The sequence below is a fragment of the Oxyura jamaicensis genome, chromosome 7, assembly GCF_011077185.1.
Source record: "Oxyura jamaicensis isolate SHBP4307 breed ruddy duck chromosome 7, BPBGC_Ojam_1.0, whole genome shotgun sequence".
In the NCBI taxonomy this organism is placed as follows: Eukaryota; Metazoa; Chordata; class Aves; order Anseriformes; family Anatidae; genus Oxyura; species Oxyura jamaicensis.
The window spans coordinates 29,515,222-29,532,654 of NC_048899.1; positions in this window are offsets into that span (position 1 = coordinate 29,515,222).

A 17,433-nucleotide genomic window follows, 5' to 3' on the forward strand; every position below is an offset into this window, starting at 1 on the left:
CCACAGAACACCCCATGTGCTGCTGGACCTCTTCTTCCCTCACATATCAGCTCATGTCAATCCCTTTTGGAAACTGTCCTAGTTGTTCCTACAAGTTGCCTCCTATTTGCCCTCTTCCTATCCCTTCCCCATCTCTCCCTGTCTCTTATTGCCCACCCAGCACTGTATCTTTGAGGGAGGTGGCCAGGCATGCGTGGAGCTAATCCAGGCACAAAAGACCTTTACTTTCTGCCTCTGGACCCACTGCAGCTTCTCCATCCCAGAGGAGGCGGAGGAGGAAAGGGAGGTGTTTTCCTCCCCGAGTCATGCTTTGGAAGATGTCCTGCACCCATTCACCGTGCTCCCCTCCCCCCCAATTTTCTCCCCCATCCCCCCCCATCCCTCCCCCAGGGTTGCTCCTGGTGGCCACAATAAGAGGTTAGCCAGCCTATTTCAATTAGTGGCAAACCATGTGGCGTGACTCCAGGGCCTCCATATGTTCATAACTATATGCAACCGCACTTTCCTTGACGCATTCCTCATTCCAGGGAAAGGCCACATCTCCGCAGCGTGCTGGCACAAGTCACACAGGCAACTGCAGAGGGGACGGGATAATAAATACACACTCACATACACATACACACACATATGTCGGAAAACTTGGCACCCTCCCACCCTCTCCCGTGTTGACTGCCACATGGTCCCCATCAATTTTTGTCAGAGCCAGCCAGCCAGCCACTCGTGGATGCTGACGAGGCAGTTTCAGTAACTGAAAGGACTTCTCTGCTTTCTTCCCCCAGCCTGTAGGATTTGGGTTGGGTTTGTTTTGTTTTGTTTTGCTCATTTTTGCTTGTGTTTGTTTTGTTTTGTTTTTCTTTAAGGGCATCTGCTCCTGGGACACATCACAGCCGTGACTTTGCCAGCTTCCCAGGTACTTCTTGGCTAGGGTGTGCTTCCCTGCAGCTGGGCACCAACAGCTCCTCTTTGTCCTGCGTGGGGATGGGACGCGATCTGAAACAAGGAGGTGAGGTCCTCATAATGCACCACCTCTACCATCCCAAGCATCCCCAGAGGAGACTGAAGGACTCCCAGCTGTTTTTCCCATATCAGCTCCAAGGGAGGACTGCACATGCCATGTACTCCTCCTCCACCTTGAACGTGACTGCTATCCTCACTCTTCCACCCACAGTGTTCTTTGCACCTCTCCCTCTGTCCCTCCTTGGACACTGATCTTTCTATAATTTCCTGACTGCTAGTTCTCCTTTACACCGTGCTGTGCCCTGAAAATGTTGCTTTTACCCATGACCTCATTATCTTGATTTACATTTACATCTCGTGAACTTTCCTTAATTTATAGTGGGGTTTTCAACAATGCCTGAGAAAGTGATGAAAATAAGATTTTCTTCAGCCTTTTGAACACTTGGAGGCACTTCACACCACTTGACTCTGAAGCACCCTACCTCTAACCTACCAGGAGCCTGCTGTACTGCCTCAGCTCAGGATAAATCTGCTGTGCTCAGCACCTGCCCCCTGAAGGGCTCGCACTTGCCCTGGCCATGCAATTAGATGAAGAGCCTAAGCAAGAAATCCTGATTCCTTTTGCATTAATAACTTGAATCCTTACCTCCTGGGGACTGTGGAGAGATTTACCCAAATCTCTTCTTTGTCACTTTATTGATGCAACACTCAAAGACTTTGATGGGCACTGAGGACACATCTCAGTGTTTGGGATCTCCTCCTGTGAGGCCATCCTCCCTCCATGTGATGTTTTCAGGACTTTCTGAAGCAGTTTCTGTCTAGGGTTAAAGTCAGGATTGAATTAATGCATGTCTCCAGGAAGATATTTGACAGATGTCAACATGTTTGCTAATAATTAATGACACAACACATGCTGCAATGGCCTCTAGGCTAGATGGAAGGGCAGAATCTGTGCTCAAGGGAAAGGAGCACAAAAAGAGAAAAGACACTGAACGCAATGGGAACAGAAGGAGAACTTTTGATTTCAGTGAAGTCCTGATCCCACTGAAACTGGCAAAATTCCTCACGGTTTCTTGCTCCAATTCTATCCTGGGCAAAGCCCAATAATGCCACTCTGGTGCCATCTAGGTCAGTGTTTCAGTTCCATGAGGAGAGGCCTCTGTCCTCAATTAACATGGGGGCCTGAAGGTTCCCACCCATCACCTGGGCAGATCCCCCATGTGTCACCCTTCTCTGGGGTCTGTGTTTGAGATGTGGCTCTGTGCAGAGAGAAATCCTGCAGCCAGGCACCACCTCCGACTGTACTGTGTTTGCAATGCAGCCGTGGGGCTGTATTTTGCCTGGGAGCACCCGTGCAGACGGTGAGACAGGCACATGGTGGGATGGGAGGTGGGAGGATAGCAGATCTGAGGTGACTGGACTTCCACAGAAGCAGGTCTGAGTGCCAGGGGTGGAGACCTGATTAGTTCAGGCCCTGCTCTAGGGACAGCGATTGATGGAGGATGCAGAGATCCCCCTGAGGCAGCGGGGAGTCCCAGGAGGTTTCATCCATGCATCAGTCTTGTATTCCTCCATAGGCTGCCCTTGTAATCAAGGAGGCAAGGGAGAGAGGGGGTAGTGCCACCTCCCAGCCAAATAAACCATTTGCTCTGGCTTTGATAGAACTTGTAGGCTGTGGCAGGGGTTACTGCTACATCTATCCTGGGAATTAAACTTTTCTATCAAGTATCCGTGGGTTTTCCTGCACTTCTGAGACAGGGATTCAGACCACTGGTCCCAGCTAGGGTTTTGGGCAGGCCATCACACAAGGCACCAGCATGCTGGGAGTCAGGCTTGGGTTGCAGCCTTGGGGTTTGGCTTGATACGTACTGTCCAGGAACTTCCTCACATGGCTGTCTAAGAAGTGCCATTTAAAAATGTCTCGTCATAATAACACAGAGATGCTGCAGGAACACAGGCACCTTTGCAACCTCAATGAGCAGCTCCTCCACTACCAGGTTTGTCTTCTTCCTCTCTGCAGCTACCGTGCCTCCAATGGACAGGACAAGTCAAACCTCTCCCGCATTACTGAATGCTAGGTCATGTCAGCCCTCGCCATGCAGCTGAAGAAACCACATTACTCGAGCAGACACGTTTCTTAGAGCTGGAGGCAGCTGAGCCGAGAAGATGCTTCAGGAAATGTGGAGTTCAGTGAGAGCTTGGGCCTGATCAGGGTCATGGGTAGGGTCAAGGCAATTACGAGGAAGTGCTCTGACCACAAGCCCACACGGCCTGTCAGCTCCACTAAGAGACACATCTTCTGACATGAACAGGGATCCTGTTAGTAGAATAGACCCTGAAAGCCATCCAAAGCTGATGAACCTTTTCCAAACCACTAGCCTGGGCTCAAGATGCAGCATCATGGGATTTCCCTATACCTATATTATGGTACTGCTCAATTATATGCATTATAATATTTTTATCTCTCCCTCAGAAGCCCTGGGTGTTGATCACAACTGATGACAGGAGAGTGAGCAAGGACAAACATCAGCTTGGAGCTTGAGACTACAAGCTTTGGGAAGCAGGCTAGGCAGCCTGACCTCACAGATCAAAATATCACCATTTCCAAGGATGTGCAAAGTGAAAGATGAAATAAGGAGCTGGGAGGATCGAGAATCCTTGCAACACTCTGCGTTTGGCTTCACTGCTCTGTCACGTCTTAGCTTTGTGACCCACACAGTCTCACTGGGACTACAACTAGAAAAGGAGCTGGAGGGGGAAAGCCATGAAGACCTCATCGATGTCCAGGACTCAGGCAGCTTCCCAGGGCTCTCTGTTGGATTGCCTGCTGCAGCTGTAGCTGTCTTTTCAGGCCAAACTCAGGTGCATCAGCTGTGATTTGAGATGGATGAACATGGCATAGGGTTCTGACAGCCATCCCAAAGAGTCCCAGCAAGTCACCATGGGAAGTGCCATTTCCTGAGAATGGTTCCTGCACTGGAAAGACAGAGATTCCACGTTAACATGGAGGGTCTCCAAAGGATGCTAATATGATGCCGTGATGTGGAACCAGCTCCCTGTCTCACCCTCTTCTTCCCTGTTCCTGTCTACGTGTCTGTGAGGGCCAGTTTCCAGGGGAAACTAGAGACAGTTGCAGAGAAAACACCATTGTCAGACTCAGCCCAAATGAGTTTCCAGGTAAACTGTGGATTCAAGAGATCACCTCTGTCTTGATGCCTAGGGAGAAAGTTTTCTTCCCCATCACTGCTCTGCAGGTAACAGTGGAGACCCAAGGTCCAGGGAAGCGTGGATGTGGGAGTTATACTTCCATTGGTCCACATCTTTCTCCAATGGGTCCTGAAGTACCCACATCCCTCTGGATCACAGCTGACCTCAACAAATATCATCTACAGGGAAGGAGGCAAAAGGCAAGGAATAATCTGAATTGTCAGCTTTGTCAAGCTGATCTAAGGCTAATTGTCCCCGCATCTGCCTGAATCTGAGCTGAACCTCATCACCCGTTTGAAGTCTCACTTTCTGGCCCGCCGGAGAACAGGGGCATGCAGACAGTTGGAAAGGCCTCCGAGCAGAGCCCAGAGAAAGATCCAGAGTTTCACTGCTGGTTGAACGAAATGAGCTGATTTTACCAGTTGTCGGGCAGCGATCACAGCCCTGACGAATGACAGAATAAACCAAGTTCCTTCCGCAGCCAAATTCCATTGACACCTCCACAGAGCTGGCTTTCACCATCCATCACGACATCTGCTGAGGTCCACGGGAAGGGGAGAGCGTGTAGCTCTCTGTCCCACCCTGGGTTATTTTCACAGCTGGGAAAGGAGGTGGTGAACCTGGATGGGAAGGTTGGAGACTTTTCCAAGGCAGCTCACAAAAGCTGTGAAACCAGAACCAGAGCTTTCAAAGCCTCAGATCCCCAGATCAGCAGCTCCAAAAGTGCCCCAGAAAGGAATTTCCCTGGTTCTGCCCAAGCAGAATTTTTCTGCACACACATAAAATCTCTCAGCCATTGGGGTAAAAACCTGAAAGGGAGGCTCAGAGCACATGAGCATCTCCAAACCCTTGGAGGACACAGCCTCAGGACGGACAGGCAGGTCAGTAGCCGCAGAAAGACCATGACATGCATGATTTTTCCCTGCCCAGATACAAGACTTTCGGAAAATAACCCAACCAAGCAAGGATGGAGCTGTTTTGATTTACATCAGATGACGATGAGTCCCTTGAAAATCAGTTCCAGGTGAGCGGTGTGGAGCTGCCCAGAAGTTGCTCGCTAGTTTCTCCCTCCCTCTGCCTCCACATTCCTCGGTGCCAGAACACGTTGGAGCTGAGGATTCACAGGCCACGCAGAACAGCTCCCCCGGGAGGAGCCGTTCCACACATGCCTTCCCAATCAGCTCTCCCAGCAGAGTGGCAATGTGTAGAAACCAAATTGGTCATCACTGGCAATTGCAGCACTGGACAAAAATAGCAGAAAAAAAATTTCACAATTTCCTGCACATTTTTTCTGATTGTTCCACCAAAAAAAAAAAAAAAAAAAGACGTTGGGTTGTCCAAAAGAGAAGAATGGTTTTAGCAAGCAAAACAACAGTAATCACCTGCTTTGCTAAGTGTTTGCAAATACCATAAACTGTTTTTGTTAGCCAAATATCATTCCTTTCCACCACCATCAGCCACTTCACCCACTTACTCACTGTGACTAATGGGAGGGGAAAGAAATTGTTCCCTTTTTTTTTCCAATGGAAAAAATAAATAATAATAATAATAATAATAATTTAAAAAAAGACAATTTTAACTCTCAAACTTTCATTTGAGTTGGAAGTGCTCTCCTTGCCTCTTCTTTGCCCCCCACCCCCGACCCCCTGGATGGGTGACACCATTCCATCTGTGGCATGAAATCATTTGGCTTTGGTCACAAACATTTAGCAGTAGAAGATAGCATCTAGCTATATCCTCCCTGGCAAACAGTCAGTGGTGGGACAGGACCTTTTCGTTCAAAACACTTCTCCCAGACAGTCAATGTTCCTGGGCGCATCCTTCATCAAATTCTCAATTCTGCTAATTGAGCTATCAAAGCTGTGTTGGAGGGGGGAATTGTTTATATTTATTTCTTTCTGGGTTGTAGACATTGCCAGTAGAGTCTTCAAAATAAGAAAAGAAAAACCCTCTGACTCGCTGCCCAGAAACTCAATCCCAAAAGCCTCCTCCCAACCTCTGTTTACAAAATTATAAGCTTTCTTTGTCCTAACCATTTTCCTGTTACAATAATATTCTTCATCTTCTATCTGACTTTTTTTTTTTTTTTGGAGCATGGAAAATATGATTTCATTGTGAAAGGATTTCTTATGAATCAATACAGCAAAGAGAACACAGAGATGTTTGCAGTAAATCACCCTTGAAGCAGAGACATGTAGAAAATGAGTTACAAGAACAAGTAGATAATCCCAAGCCATTTCCAGATGGAAGGAGGTTATATTTTCCATACACTGTATCTGGTTTTTGTGTCACAAAACACACCGGTATTTATTTAAAGATTTATTTTTTTTTTCTTGTACCGTAGGGTTATGATTACATGAAATGAGTTTCCAAAAACTACAGAAATTGGCCTCCTTCAGGTTACAAATGGAAGAACTGAGATACTGAGTTCAAACCAGCTAAGGTTTTTGGAGTCAGGAGCCGAGCCCAGCAGCAGAAGGCTGACTTCCACCCAGCGAGGTTACCTCCGTTGCTGGAACGGCCACGACCAGCGCAGAGCTCTGATTTTCCAGTGCTTTGCAAGTTCATTCACCCACTTCTCCCTGGCTGGCAGGGACCACGTTTGGAGGTAGGCTTGCTTCTCCCCTTCCGTAAAGTGAACTCTGTCATCACCATCTCCTCAGAGAAGGCTTGGCAGGACCAAGCTCCTGGCGACCGGAGGAAGCCGCTGAGTTCTTGGAAGCACTGGACAGGGAGCAGCCTGTCTGAGCCATGCACCAAACTGGGTGTTAGGTACCGAGCTGTTCTCCACAAGGGGAGACATCTGAAAGACATTTGGAGAGCGTCTGGGTGGAATCAGCGCTGGCTGCTACCCAAGGGACTGAGGCACATCCTCTGAGCAACCCGCTCCACCTAAAACCTAGACAGGTAAATAAGGGAACTACCACATCACCCTTCCAAGAACTCCCTGAGACCCGAGAAGCTGGTGGAAAATCATCCCCTGGGCTCTTTGTTGAACCGTGGTTCATGAATGCTGCAAGGCAGCTGAGAAAGCAATGGCTGTGGTAGATGCAACCTCAGATGTGCAAGCAACCGAGCAACCTGTGAAGAAATAAATGTAAAACCAGACTTCTCGAAGCTGAGTTTAGCTGTGGGCAGGCAGCACACAAAACCCCCTGTGTAGACATTTTGGGTGTCATGTTCCAGAAAGGGGAGAGGGCCCCTGAGCTTTAACTCCCATTAATGCAACATTCCCAGTAAACCTGTCACCTTCTGCTCACAGTTCTGCTGGGCTGAAGGGGGTCTCCAGACAGCGCTCACAGTCTGATTGCGACCTGACGCCTCCCGTGCCTTCACCACCAGCACAGAGCATTCAGACCAGCTGCAGGGTGTGCCACGCCAGCCTCTTCCCTTACTCTGTAGATGGACAGAAATGAGCAAAACGGGAGCTGGATCTGCAGTAAGCCCCCTGGCCATTCCCCTGCTGTGAATTCCTAGTCCTAATTGCACTGACAGCGGGTGGGACCTGCACCTGCTGGAGATCAGGGGTTTCATGCTCAGTGCAAGCTCCTGAGGGCAAGACAAGAAGTCTCCAGTTCCAATGGGTCACCGAGTAATGGGAATAGTGCAACTAATGCTGAGACCCCTCTCCGTGAGGCTGAGGGAGACCCTTCACCTTTCTGACGGCTGGGCTGCCAGGGCTCTGTGTGCACTGGCTGACTGCTTGAACCCTTTTTTCTTCTTTTTCCTTTTTTTTTTTTTTTTTTTCTCCAGAAAAAGCTGGCACTCCAGTTACTCCAGCACTCCCCTGCCCTTAAAAACCTGCCTTTCTTCTAGCGTGTCAAATACACCGGTCTATATGAGGAGCAGCAGCAAGCCTGGAAAGCTGGCCTGGGGCCGGGAGAAATGTCAATAGGAGAGGAAGTATCTGTCACACACACACACACGAGGCTCCCTCAGCCAAGTCATCTTCGGGCTGCTGCTCTCGGCAGTCCCATCGGTAGGGACCGGCCGACCTCTAGTGGTGTGAGCCCACAGTGCTACCCAAAGCGCCCGGGCTGGGAGGAGGCTGGATCCGCAGCGGAGCACCTTACAAGTGCAGAGTTTTCTCCCCTGAAGAATGCAAGGTCCCACATGGCTGGAGACATCTGGGGAGAGGCGGGAGAAGCTGGCACTGGACCTCTAGAGACAACAGAAAAGGGACAAAATGGGTGGGAGGGGAACTGGGGGAAGCAGCCCCAAGGGCTTGGGTCACCAGTGTTGCCTTGGGACCTGCATTACCAACCCCTCAGCATCTCCACCTGGTGCTCCCCAAGGTTTGGTGGCTCTGAGATGACTTTTGGTGAAAATGATGTGGGAGAGAGCAGAGATGGGGTAGCAGGGTGCTGACTCTGGAGGGGGGTTGTGAGGCTGGGTGGCCTGGTCATTAGTGTCCTTCGTTCTCGTCCTGTGCTGCACAAAGTCACTCTTCTTTTGTTTGGGCAGCAGTTTCTGAAGTGGCTGCAGAGGGGATGCCCCCCTGCTTCCCAGCAGTGCAAAGATGAAGAAATCCAGGAATGAGTACCAGGGCCCTGTAAAAGCTCACAGTTTAGCTCTTTTTCTTGTTGGGCAGTGTGTAGGATCTCCCCCTCCCCGGGCTGGGGCTGGAGCCAGAGGCCTTTGGGAACGAGGGACAGACCTTGCTGGAACCCATCAGGCCAAGGCAGAGAGCAGCCTGCCTGAACAAGGCTGAGGTTTCTCTCACATGGAAGTGTGAGCTATAAAGATGTGTGAAACCCTATCCCCAGCACTATCCATATCAAAGGGTTCAAGGGGGGTCTGCTTTAAAATAGGACCTTGGCACGGGTTCCTGCTTCTCCTCACGTCTTACTGAGCCAACACCGTGCCAAAATGTCAGCTTGGCTGCTCCACATGTCCCAGGCATCCCCAGCATGTCCTACAAAGCTTTCCGGTGTTCCCAGGGAGATTGCTGCCTTCACCGACAGCCTCTCCCCACTCCTCAGGCCCTGAGCTGCATCTCCACAGCCGAGGAGTAAGTCTTGGTGGAGGTGCCAGGGACAAGGACTGGGGACACGCATGTAAAGGTATTTTGAGGACAGTGTTGGTCATACTGTGGGCTCAATTCAGGTTGTCTCAAAGGGAAGAGACTGCAAAGAATATATCCTGAGTCACCCCAACCATTTTCTCCCACCCCATGCAGGATTTATTTCCTTGTTTTTGCCCCTCTCATCTTAGTGCACTCGTAAAGTCCCAGCCCAGAGACGGAGCCCACATGAGCAAAAGCCTTTCCAGATTGCCCCAAGGCTGGTGGGTGAAGTTTCCCCCTGCTCTCCCAGCTGGAAGGAGATGCTCAGCAGAGATACCTGGCAGCCCAGGGAAAAATATTAATAATAATAAAATAAAATAAATAAGAAAAAGAGAGAGAGACCTCTTTAAAACCAAACATGTTTGCCAAGCATCTCCAATGAAGACAGACCACTCTCACACAAGACACCCCACAGGCAGCAAGGAGTCCGGACACCCAACTCCAGCCACAAATCACTCTTCTCCTCTCCCCCCTATCTCTGTCGAGCAGCTGCAGTGTGTCCCGGCAGAGCTCTGCTGCAGAGGAGCCGAGGGCGCTGCCGAATTCTTGCTCCAACTCAAACGTCGGCTCCCTGCCGCATGCGGATCTCATTAGAGCCCGGCTCTTCTGGCAAGGGCTCTGTGCACAGTCACGAGAAGCTGCTCACTGGTGACTTGTTTCATCCAGTTGTTGGAGGCTTGAAACAATGAGCTTGCAAATATTGCATTCCTCCCCTTCTCTTTTTCTTTCTTTCTCGCTCTCTTTTTTTTTTAAACGAGGAATGAGGGGGGGAAGTAAAGAGTGGGCAGCACTGGAGGGTGGTGTTAGCAGAGATGGGAGAAAAAAGATCAGAGGGGTATTTCTGCCCTGCAATGAATAGAGATGCGTGTGAGTGTACCTGTGCGTGCCTCACAATGTCCCTCTTCAAGGACTGTCCCAGCTGCCTGGCACCATTACCAGCTCCTCGTATAATTACAAACTCCCTGACTCCTGGAAAACTAGGACCACCACCAGAAAGCTGCCACAAAGCACATGCCAAGGCAACGCAGCTGTCCCACTGTCCCCAGGACAGGCACATCCCTACTTCCCTTCAGCCCTCTTTCTCTCCTAAGCGTGTGAACGAGGCTGCCTTGTTAAGACACCCTCCTGATTTCACTTTGCCTGCCTGCAGTATACTTCAGCCCCCTGGGGACTCCTCTGGCCTCCAGCCCTGAACGTGCACCCAGGACCTTGTGTCTGCCCCCTCCATCCCCAATGGCCAAAATCTTCTGCTGGGAGCCCTGGTCCTGCGGCAGCCAAGGCTGCACGGTGCTGCTGGAGGCGTGGGAAGGGTCTCCAGCATTGAGGGGTTTCACAGGGGCATTTTGCTCAGGTGAGAGGCAGGCAGGGTCTGGCAGAGGCTCTGAAGACCATGCAAGCCTGGGGTCAGCACCCTCAAGGTGCCCCTGTTGTCCCAGCCCTACAGCCATGGGGCAGGGTCCAAGCCCCATGACCCCAACAACACCCAACCCCACCTGCACCTGGGCTTGCCCCAGCACTGCAGAGGAACAGGAGCAAAATCTGGGGGTGGGCTGCAGGAGATGAGCTACAGGAGAAGCTGGCTGCAGGCGAGGAGGCCTCACCTCCTGCCTGGTCCTCTTTGGGCATGCGTCAGTCCCAGGCCTCCATCACTTGGAGGCACATCCCTGTAGATGGAGCCAGAACCTCACAAGGCAGAAGGACAGCCCGGGCCTGCCCATGGCGCTTCTCCAAGGGACAGCCCAGACCTCCTACAGGCCGCCCTGCCCTAGCTCAGCCCCTCGCTCCCCACGAAGACCTCCAGGGTTTCAGCTCCATGCTCTCTCTAAGTAAACCCATCGTGTCATACTATCCCTCTTTGTTTAATATTTAACCCCAAATCCCTTTGTTGCCTTTCTCCGTCCACCATGGACATGGGGAATGGGAAAGTGCTGCCCCACAGACCTCCCACCAAGCAGTAACACCTCCCTGGGATGGTGACCATGCCCCTGCAGCTCTTTCTGAGATGGCTTTTCTCACCCACAGCCCTGTAATGGACCTCCCCAGGCCCTGCTGGGATGGGTGCTGGCACTCCTCCATGGTGTCTCCACCTTGGTCCCATCCTGGAGAAGGCCACGGGGCATATTTGGGGTGCTGTGCTGCTCAGACCCAGTCTGTGTGCCCAGAGGAGCCCCGTGCACTTGGGCAAGGATCCAGTGTCCCTCCGCCCGTCGGCTGTGGTGTCACCATCGCACACTGGTGGCACGCTGGCCGAGCAGCTGAGGGATGCAGGAATTGAGCAGCAGCATCCCGGACACCACGGCGGGGCCTGCAGCCTGCAGGGAGGTGCTGCCCCTCACATGCACAGCCAGGAAAGCTCACGTGTGCACACACGTGTGTTGGTGCCAGGGCAGGCTTTCTAGCACATTCCAGTGCACTCAGCACCCCGAGGCTGTTCTTCACATCGCATCCCAATTCATCCTGCCCGTGACACTGCAGAGCCTGGGCCAGGCTGGGACTTGGGATGTGGGTGCTTGCAAGGCAGGGATTTGGCATCGTCCACGTGGACAAATCCCTCACCTTCCGTGCTGTGCGCGTTGGGTGGCAAATGCAGGCTCAGGCTGGCAGGGGATGCTTGGCTTCAGTGGTTGCAACAAGAACAGGGACAGACTGGGTCCACTCTTTGCCAAGCAGGGTGAGGATGTGAGCGTGTTTGCCCCAGCCTGAACCTGAGGTTGGCTTTTGCCTGCATTGGATCCTTACCATCCGTCCCACCCCAGGGATGCTGGCTGGTCCTGGCCTTTGCCCATACGTGATGCTGATGAAAAGCTGGACTGTCACACCTTCTGTCCCCTCAGGGTCACTCCTGTGGGGCCCCAGCACCCTTGGTGAGCCTGGGAGAGGGTGAAAGTGAAAGAGGAGACTGCCCCGTCCCCACCACCGGCTGCCCAGAGCCTGACCATGTCTCCAAGCACATCAGCTGGAAATATTTGCCCCCTGTGAAGGCTTGGTGTCCTGAGCCCAGCTCATGGCAGCTCAACTGTCCAGCATCACGATCTCTTCTGAAGGTGGGCGGCAGGGGGGGAGAGCCTTTGCTGTGCCACCCCACAGCCCCTCCAGAACCACTCCCTGGGTGGCCCTGAGCCTCCAGAGCAGGGACTGAAAAGAGAAAAAATAAAAAAATAAAAAATCTCTGCTTTAGGTATGTGAAGGAAGGAACTGGATAGGCACGGGGAGAGGCAATGGGGGCTCCTGGCATGGAGCTGGTGGGACCTGTCCCTGCTGGTGGCACCAGAGCCACTGGCCTGGCCTGGGGACAGCAGCGAGCTGCAGAGAGGGAGCCCCCGAAGCGCCTGCGCTGCACAGCCCTGCGAGGGAGCACGGGTGGCAGATAAGAACATGTTGAGGAAAAACACAAACCAGAAGCTCCCGAGGAATTTTGGAAAGGAAATGGGGAATTAACTGCAGAAGAAAAGGGGGTGGGTAGGGAGGGGAGGAGGGAAGGCACAGCATTTTCTGGCTCGCAGCAAGCAGCCTGCCCTTGCCACTTTGGCACCTCTCGGTGCCTCCCAAGGTCCCCCCGAGCAGCCTGGCTCTGGTGCACATCGCCTGGTGCCCACCCACAGCCCCACGGCTGGATTTGGGGGTCCAGAAACCATCCCCTTTCCTCCCTTTTGCATTTTTTACCCCTCCCGCCTTTGTGCAAGCCCCCCAGCACGGGGTCCCCTCTGAGCAGCCCCCTCCATCCGCTCCTCGCCCCGCAGCTATTTTGGAGAGAGGCAGGAGGTATTTTTAGTGCTCCCGGCTCCCAGGAGAAGCTCCGAGCCTCTGAGCCACAGCAGCGCTGGCGCCAGAGAAACTGCCGCTGCTCTGGCTGATATTTCTTGTATAATTAAACTCAATCCATCCCGGGGGCCGGGTCTTGGCCACCAACTCAGCGAGGAGGGGAAGGAGCGGAGCCAGGGAGCTGGGGGCTGAGGGCTCCAACAGATGCTGGGAATTGCTCTGGCAGCAGCGCGGGAAAAGCCAGGGCTGCAGCTGCGGGGGGAGTCGCTTTGTTTCAGCAGGCAGGATGGCTCCAGAAGGGGCAGCTCGTGGGGTCTGAGGGGTGCAGAGCTCAGCCCAAACCATGACCGATTTGAAAGAGGCGAAAGACCCCTGTGGGGTGTGCAGGGACCAGAGAGCAGGGGCACATCATCCATCACCCCCTCGGTGCCTGGGAAAACCTAGGACAAAGCAGCGGGATGTGAAGAGCACCCAGTGCTCGCAGGGGCTCCCAGAAAGACGGAGATGTCCCTCATGGCTAACAAAGGCCAAAAGTGGAGCCCAAGCCCTGCAGGCAGTCCTCAGGCTCGCTGGTGAAGCAGCATCTGGAGAGCACCGGCTGCGGCTAAGGCTGATGAGGAGCAGCATAGCCCCCACATCTTCCCACACCCACCGCCAGCCCCGAGCCTGCTATCGAGGAATGGGGGGGGCAGAGTGGTTGGGCTTTTTGGTGGTGGTGGTGGTTTTTTTTTTTGGTTTGTTTCCCCCTGTGCAAAAAGAACAGAGCATTTCTTCCTGTACTCCATTAAATTTCAAGATACATTCCCAGCGATCCAGACACCGAGCTGGCATTCCAAGCAACAGTATATTTTATATAACTGATTTTTGTTTTTACCACTTTATAAAGCCATACAATGAACTGCAGAGAATCAGACGTCTGTACAAAGGGGAAGACGAAAGCGGAGTCACATTCACACGCAGACATGGTGCGACCGAAGTCATCTTTACACGCGCGACGACATGGGCACAGAGATACAAAATATAACGTATTTTTCCATCTATATAAATACACAGAAATGGGCAAGTCTGAAAGTTTTAAACTGTTCATTAACACTGATTAGCAAATAAATCTGTAACGTTCCCAAAGTAACGAAGACAACAACAGGGAAAAAAAAAAAAAATAACATACAAAACACGGGATCCGCCAACAGAAACATCGGGTTGCTTCCTTTTTTCTTCTTTTTTTTTTTTTTTCCTTTTTAAGGAAAAGAGAAGAAAAAAAATAGTAACCCCAAACCAACCTCGCAATTTGCAAAACAAACGAACGAAATCAAACAAGCCCCTGCGGGCTCCTTTGCTGTCTGATCTCCCTGCCTGCTCCAACGGGCAGGTATGACTTTTGCTGATGCTGCCGTCTGGGTTTTTGGGGCAACTGGTTTGCTACCTGCCCGACCTGCTGGGTGGGGATCTGCTCAGCGCAGTCACACTTTGCGCTTCAGCTCGGGCTGTTGAACTCCCTTGAAAAAGAAAAAAAATATCAATGCCTGGCAGCTGCAGCCAAACCCAGGTGGGACCTGGGGGCTGGGACAACGCCCGGGGCTGCACACGGGTGATCCCCCAAAAGAGGTACTGGGGGCAGCGAGTTGAGTGGGAGCCCCACGTTTTGCACGCTGCAGGCCCCCGGTGCCGGCTGCGCTCTCGGGCCCCCATTTGGGGACAGGCACCAAGATGAATCCCACGGGGAGCCTTTGTGAACGGGCAGCAGAAGGGACAGCAAAGGAAGGAGGGGGGTTCTTCTCCGAAGAACGAACCGACACGAAAAGGGCACGTACAACAAATTTACACAAACAAAAAAAATTATATATATATATATATATATATGGGGAAAAGTGCGTTTTTAAGGATATCTTTGGCAAGAATATATGCAGTTCTTTGTGCAGGAAGGAGGGATGTGTTTGTGTGTGTGTGTGTGAGAGAGAGATAACATCCGGCTGCTGAACACGGCAGTGTGATTACAACGAAACATATGCTGGGCTTAACTCGCACAAGCTCGGCTCTCAAATACCATGACTGCATCGAAAAACCAAAGAAAAACCAAAGAACCTTTTCCATCCCTTTCATAAGGAAAAATATCACTGCGGTGCTGGGTCCCCACTGGCCCCAGGCAACGCGAACTGGGGACAGAAATGGGAGCTGCACCTAAAAACATAACTTTAAAAAAATAAAAAGGAGCTAAAAGAAGAAAAGTGCCTTTAAAGGTAGCTGACAAACACCCGGCTACATCATCGGAAGCTCTGTGTTAAAAAAAAAATACATAACCGTCGGGCGATTTTGTTAGTGTCCGAGGCTGGGATGCGGTGTAAATCGCTGGCTTCAGCGAGTGGGTTAGTGTGGGAGCCGTGAGGTCCCAGCTCGAAGCAGGCGTGAGGCTGCCGGCAGGTATCTGCTGTGCTCGACATCTCTGGGGTGCTTTAATCTGCTTCCTTGTACGGGGAGGAGAGGATGAATGGGAGTTTCAAGCACCGGTTTCCGAGGCAGCAGATTAAAATAAAATTACATTATTATCATCTCTTCTCTTTCTTAGCAGTGAGAAAACGAAGTCTGAAAAATAGAGACTTTCAAAAATATATATTTATATATCTATAAACACAGTGTTTTCTCTAATTGGTTAACGGCAGGGTGAGGACATTACGGGTGAGACCATCTCTCGTCTCGCTTGAATTTCGCAGAAGGAGGGAATCGCTTTTGAAACGCCAAAAATAATATATATATATATGAAAAGGTCTCCGCATCCACGCGGGCGGGGGGGAGCCGGGGGGGAGGGAAACCCCCTGGCCGCCCCCCTTATCCCGCCGCAGTCTCGCACCCAAATCCCCGCTACGCATCCAACGCTCGCCATACGCCAGCCTCCGGCCACGCCGGCCCCCTCCGCGCGCCCACGCCGCTCGCTCGCTCGCGCACACACACACGCACACGCACGCGCCCCCGGTCACACGCACGTCACCCGCACGCCCCCCACCACCACGAAGGGGGGACCCCGCGCCCGACCCCAGCGTTTTTCCTTGCGCCTGGTTTGCTTTCAACGTGTTGGGTGTTTTTTTTTTCTCCAGGGCCTGTGGGGGGGAAGGCAGATATAATGGGGGAGATACGATGCGCGGAAAGCAATATGGCAAAAATAAATATTTTTGGAGTGTAAATTTAACCTTTGTTCCTCCTTAAAATTCTGTTAGCTTACAGTATTTAATCGGTATAGCTCCTATATATATTATAGCTATCAAGGCAAGGGTGGTCCGAGGGAGGCAAGCTCGCTGGGGGGACTGCAGTACTAAGTTTCTAAATTTTGCCCCCAACAGGCTATCTGGGCCACTTTGCACTGAAACTTCTCCAAAAAAAAAATAAAAAAATAAAAATGCTCTCAGCTTTTGCGCTCACCGTGCTCCTGCCCCGTGCAGAGCTGGGGGATCAGCTGCTGCCCCGCAGCCCCCGGCTCGGAGGGGATGCTCACAGCCTGGGGCTGGGACCTCTGCTCCCCAAAACCGTGACGCCCTGCCGCAAGGGCACAGGGGCCCTTGGCCAGCAGCTCGGCTCCCAGCGAGGGCTGGCTCTCATCACACCCCCAGGCAAAGGGAAGAGCCTCAGCTGCTGCAAACCCGCCGTGCATTGGGGGGCGCGAGCCTTCGGCCGTGGGGGAAGGCGGAGGGTGGCTCTCAGAGGACGTGTGGCCTCCCCACCGAGCCAAAGTAGCCCAGCAACTGCTGGTTGCTGGTCCACTCCTTTCTTTTTTCTTTTTTTTTTAATACATTTTCTTCCTTCTTTTTTTCTTTTTTTTTTTTTTTAACGTGGCCTCCAAAATAATAATGAGAAAAAGCGCCTGAGTTACTTGTAGTCATTCGCCTTTCGTGCAACTTGAACGTCCATGCAATTTAAAAACTGCTTGCACGTCTCCGAAGTGAGATAGGGCCAGCCACGGGTCCGCTGCTCTGCACAGGGAACTGTGCAAGCATCCGCTATTATTATTATTATTATTATTATTACTACAATATTTTTCTTTCTTTTTTGTTGTTTTTGTTACGAGAATGTGTGACAGGCCGCAGGATAAGACTGCCAAAGAGGACTGGTGATGGGAGGGAGAAGGGGAAGGCGGGAGAGGAGGCGACTTTCTCCACCAGCCCGGGAGGTTCCTGGGGAGCATCCTCCAGCTCCCAGGCGTGGAGCAGCAGGAGCCCCCGCGGGTTCGGGCTGCCCAGGTACCAGCACCCCAGGAGGCGTGGAGAGGTTGCGGTGCCCCTCTCCGGGTGGACTCATGCTGCCTCACCTGTGAGCGGCGCTGGAATCTGAACAGGCTCTGGACCAGCTGCTGAGGTCAGCCCAAAGCCGAGTTCCCAGGGGATAAAAGGGTTTGGGAGCAAGCCCTCGTCCACCCCAGGGAGGCAGCCAGCAGGTTTTGGGCTCAGCACAGGGGC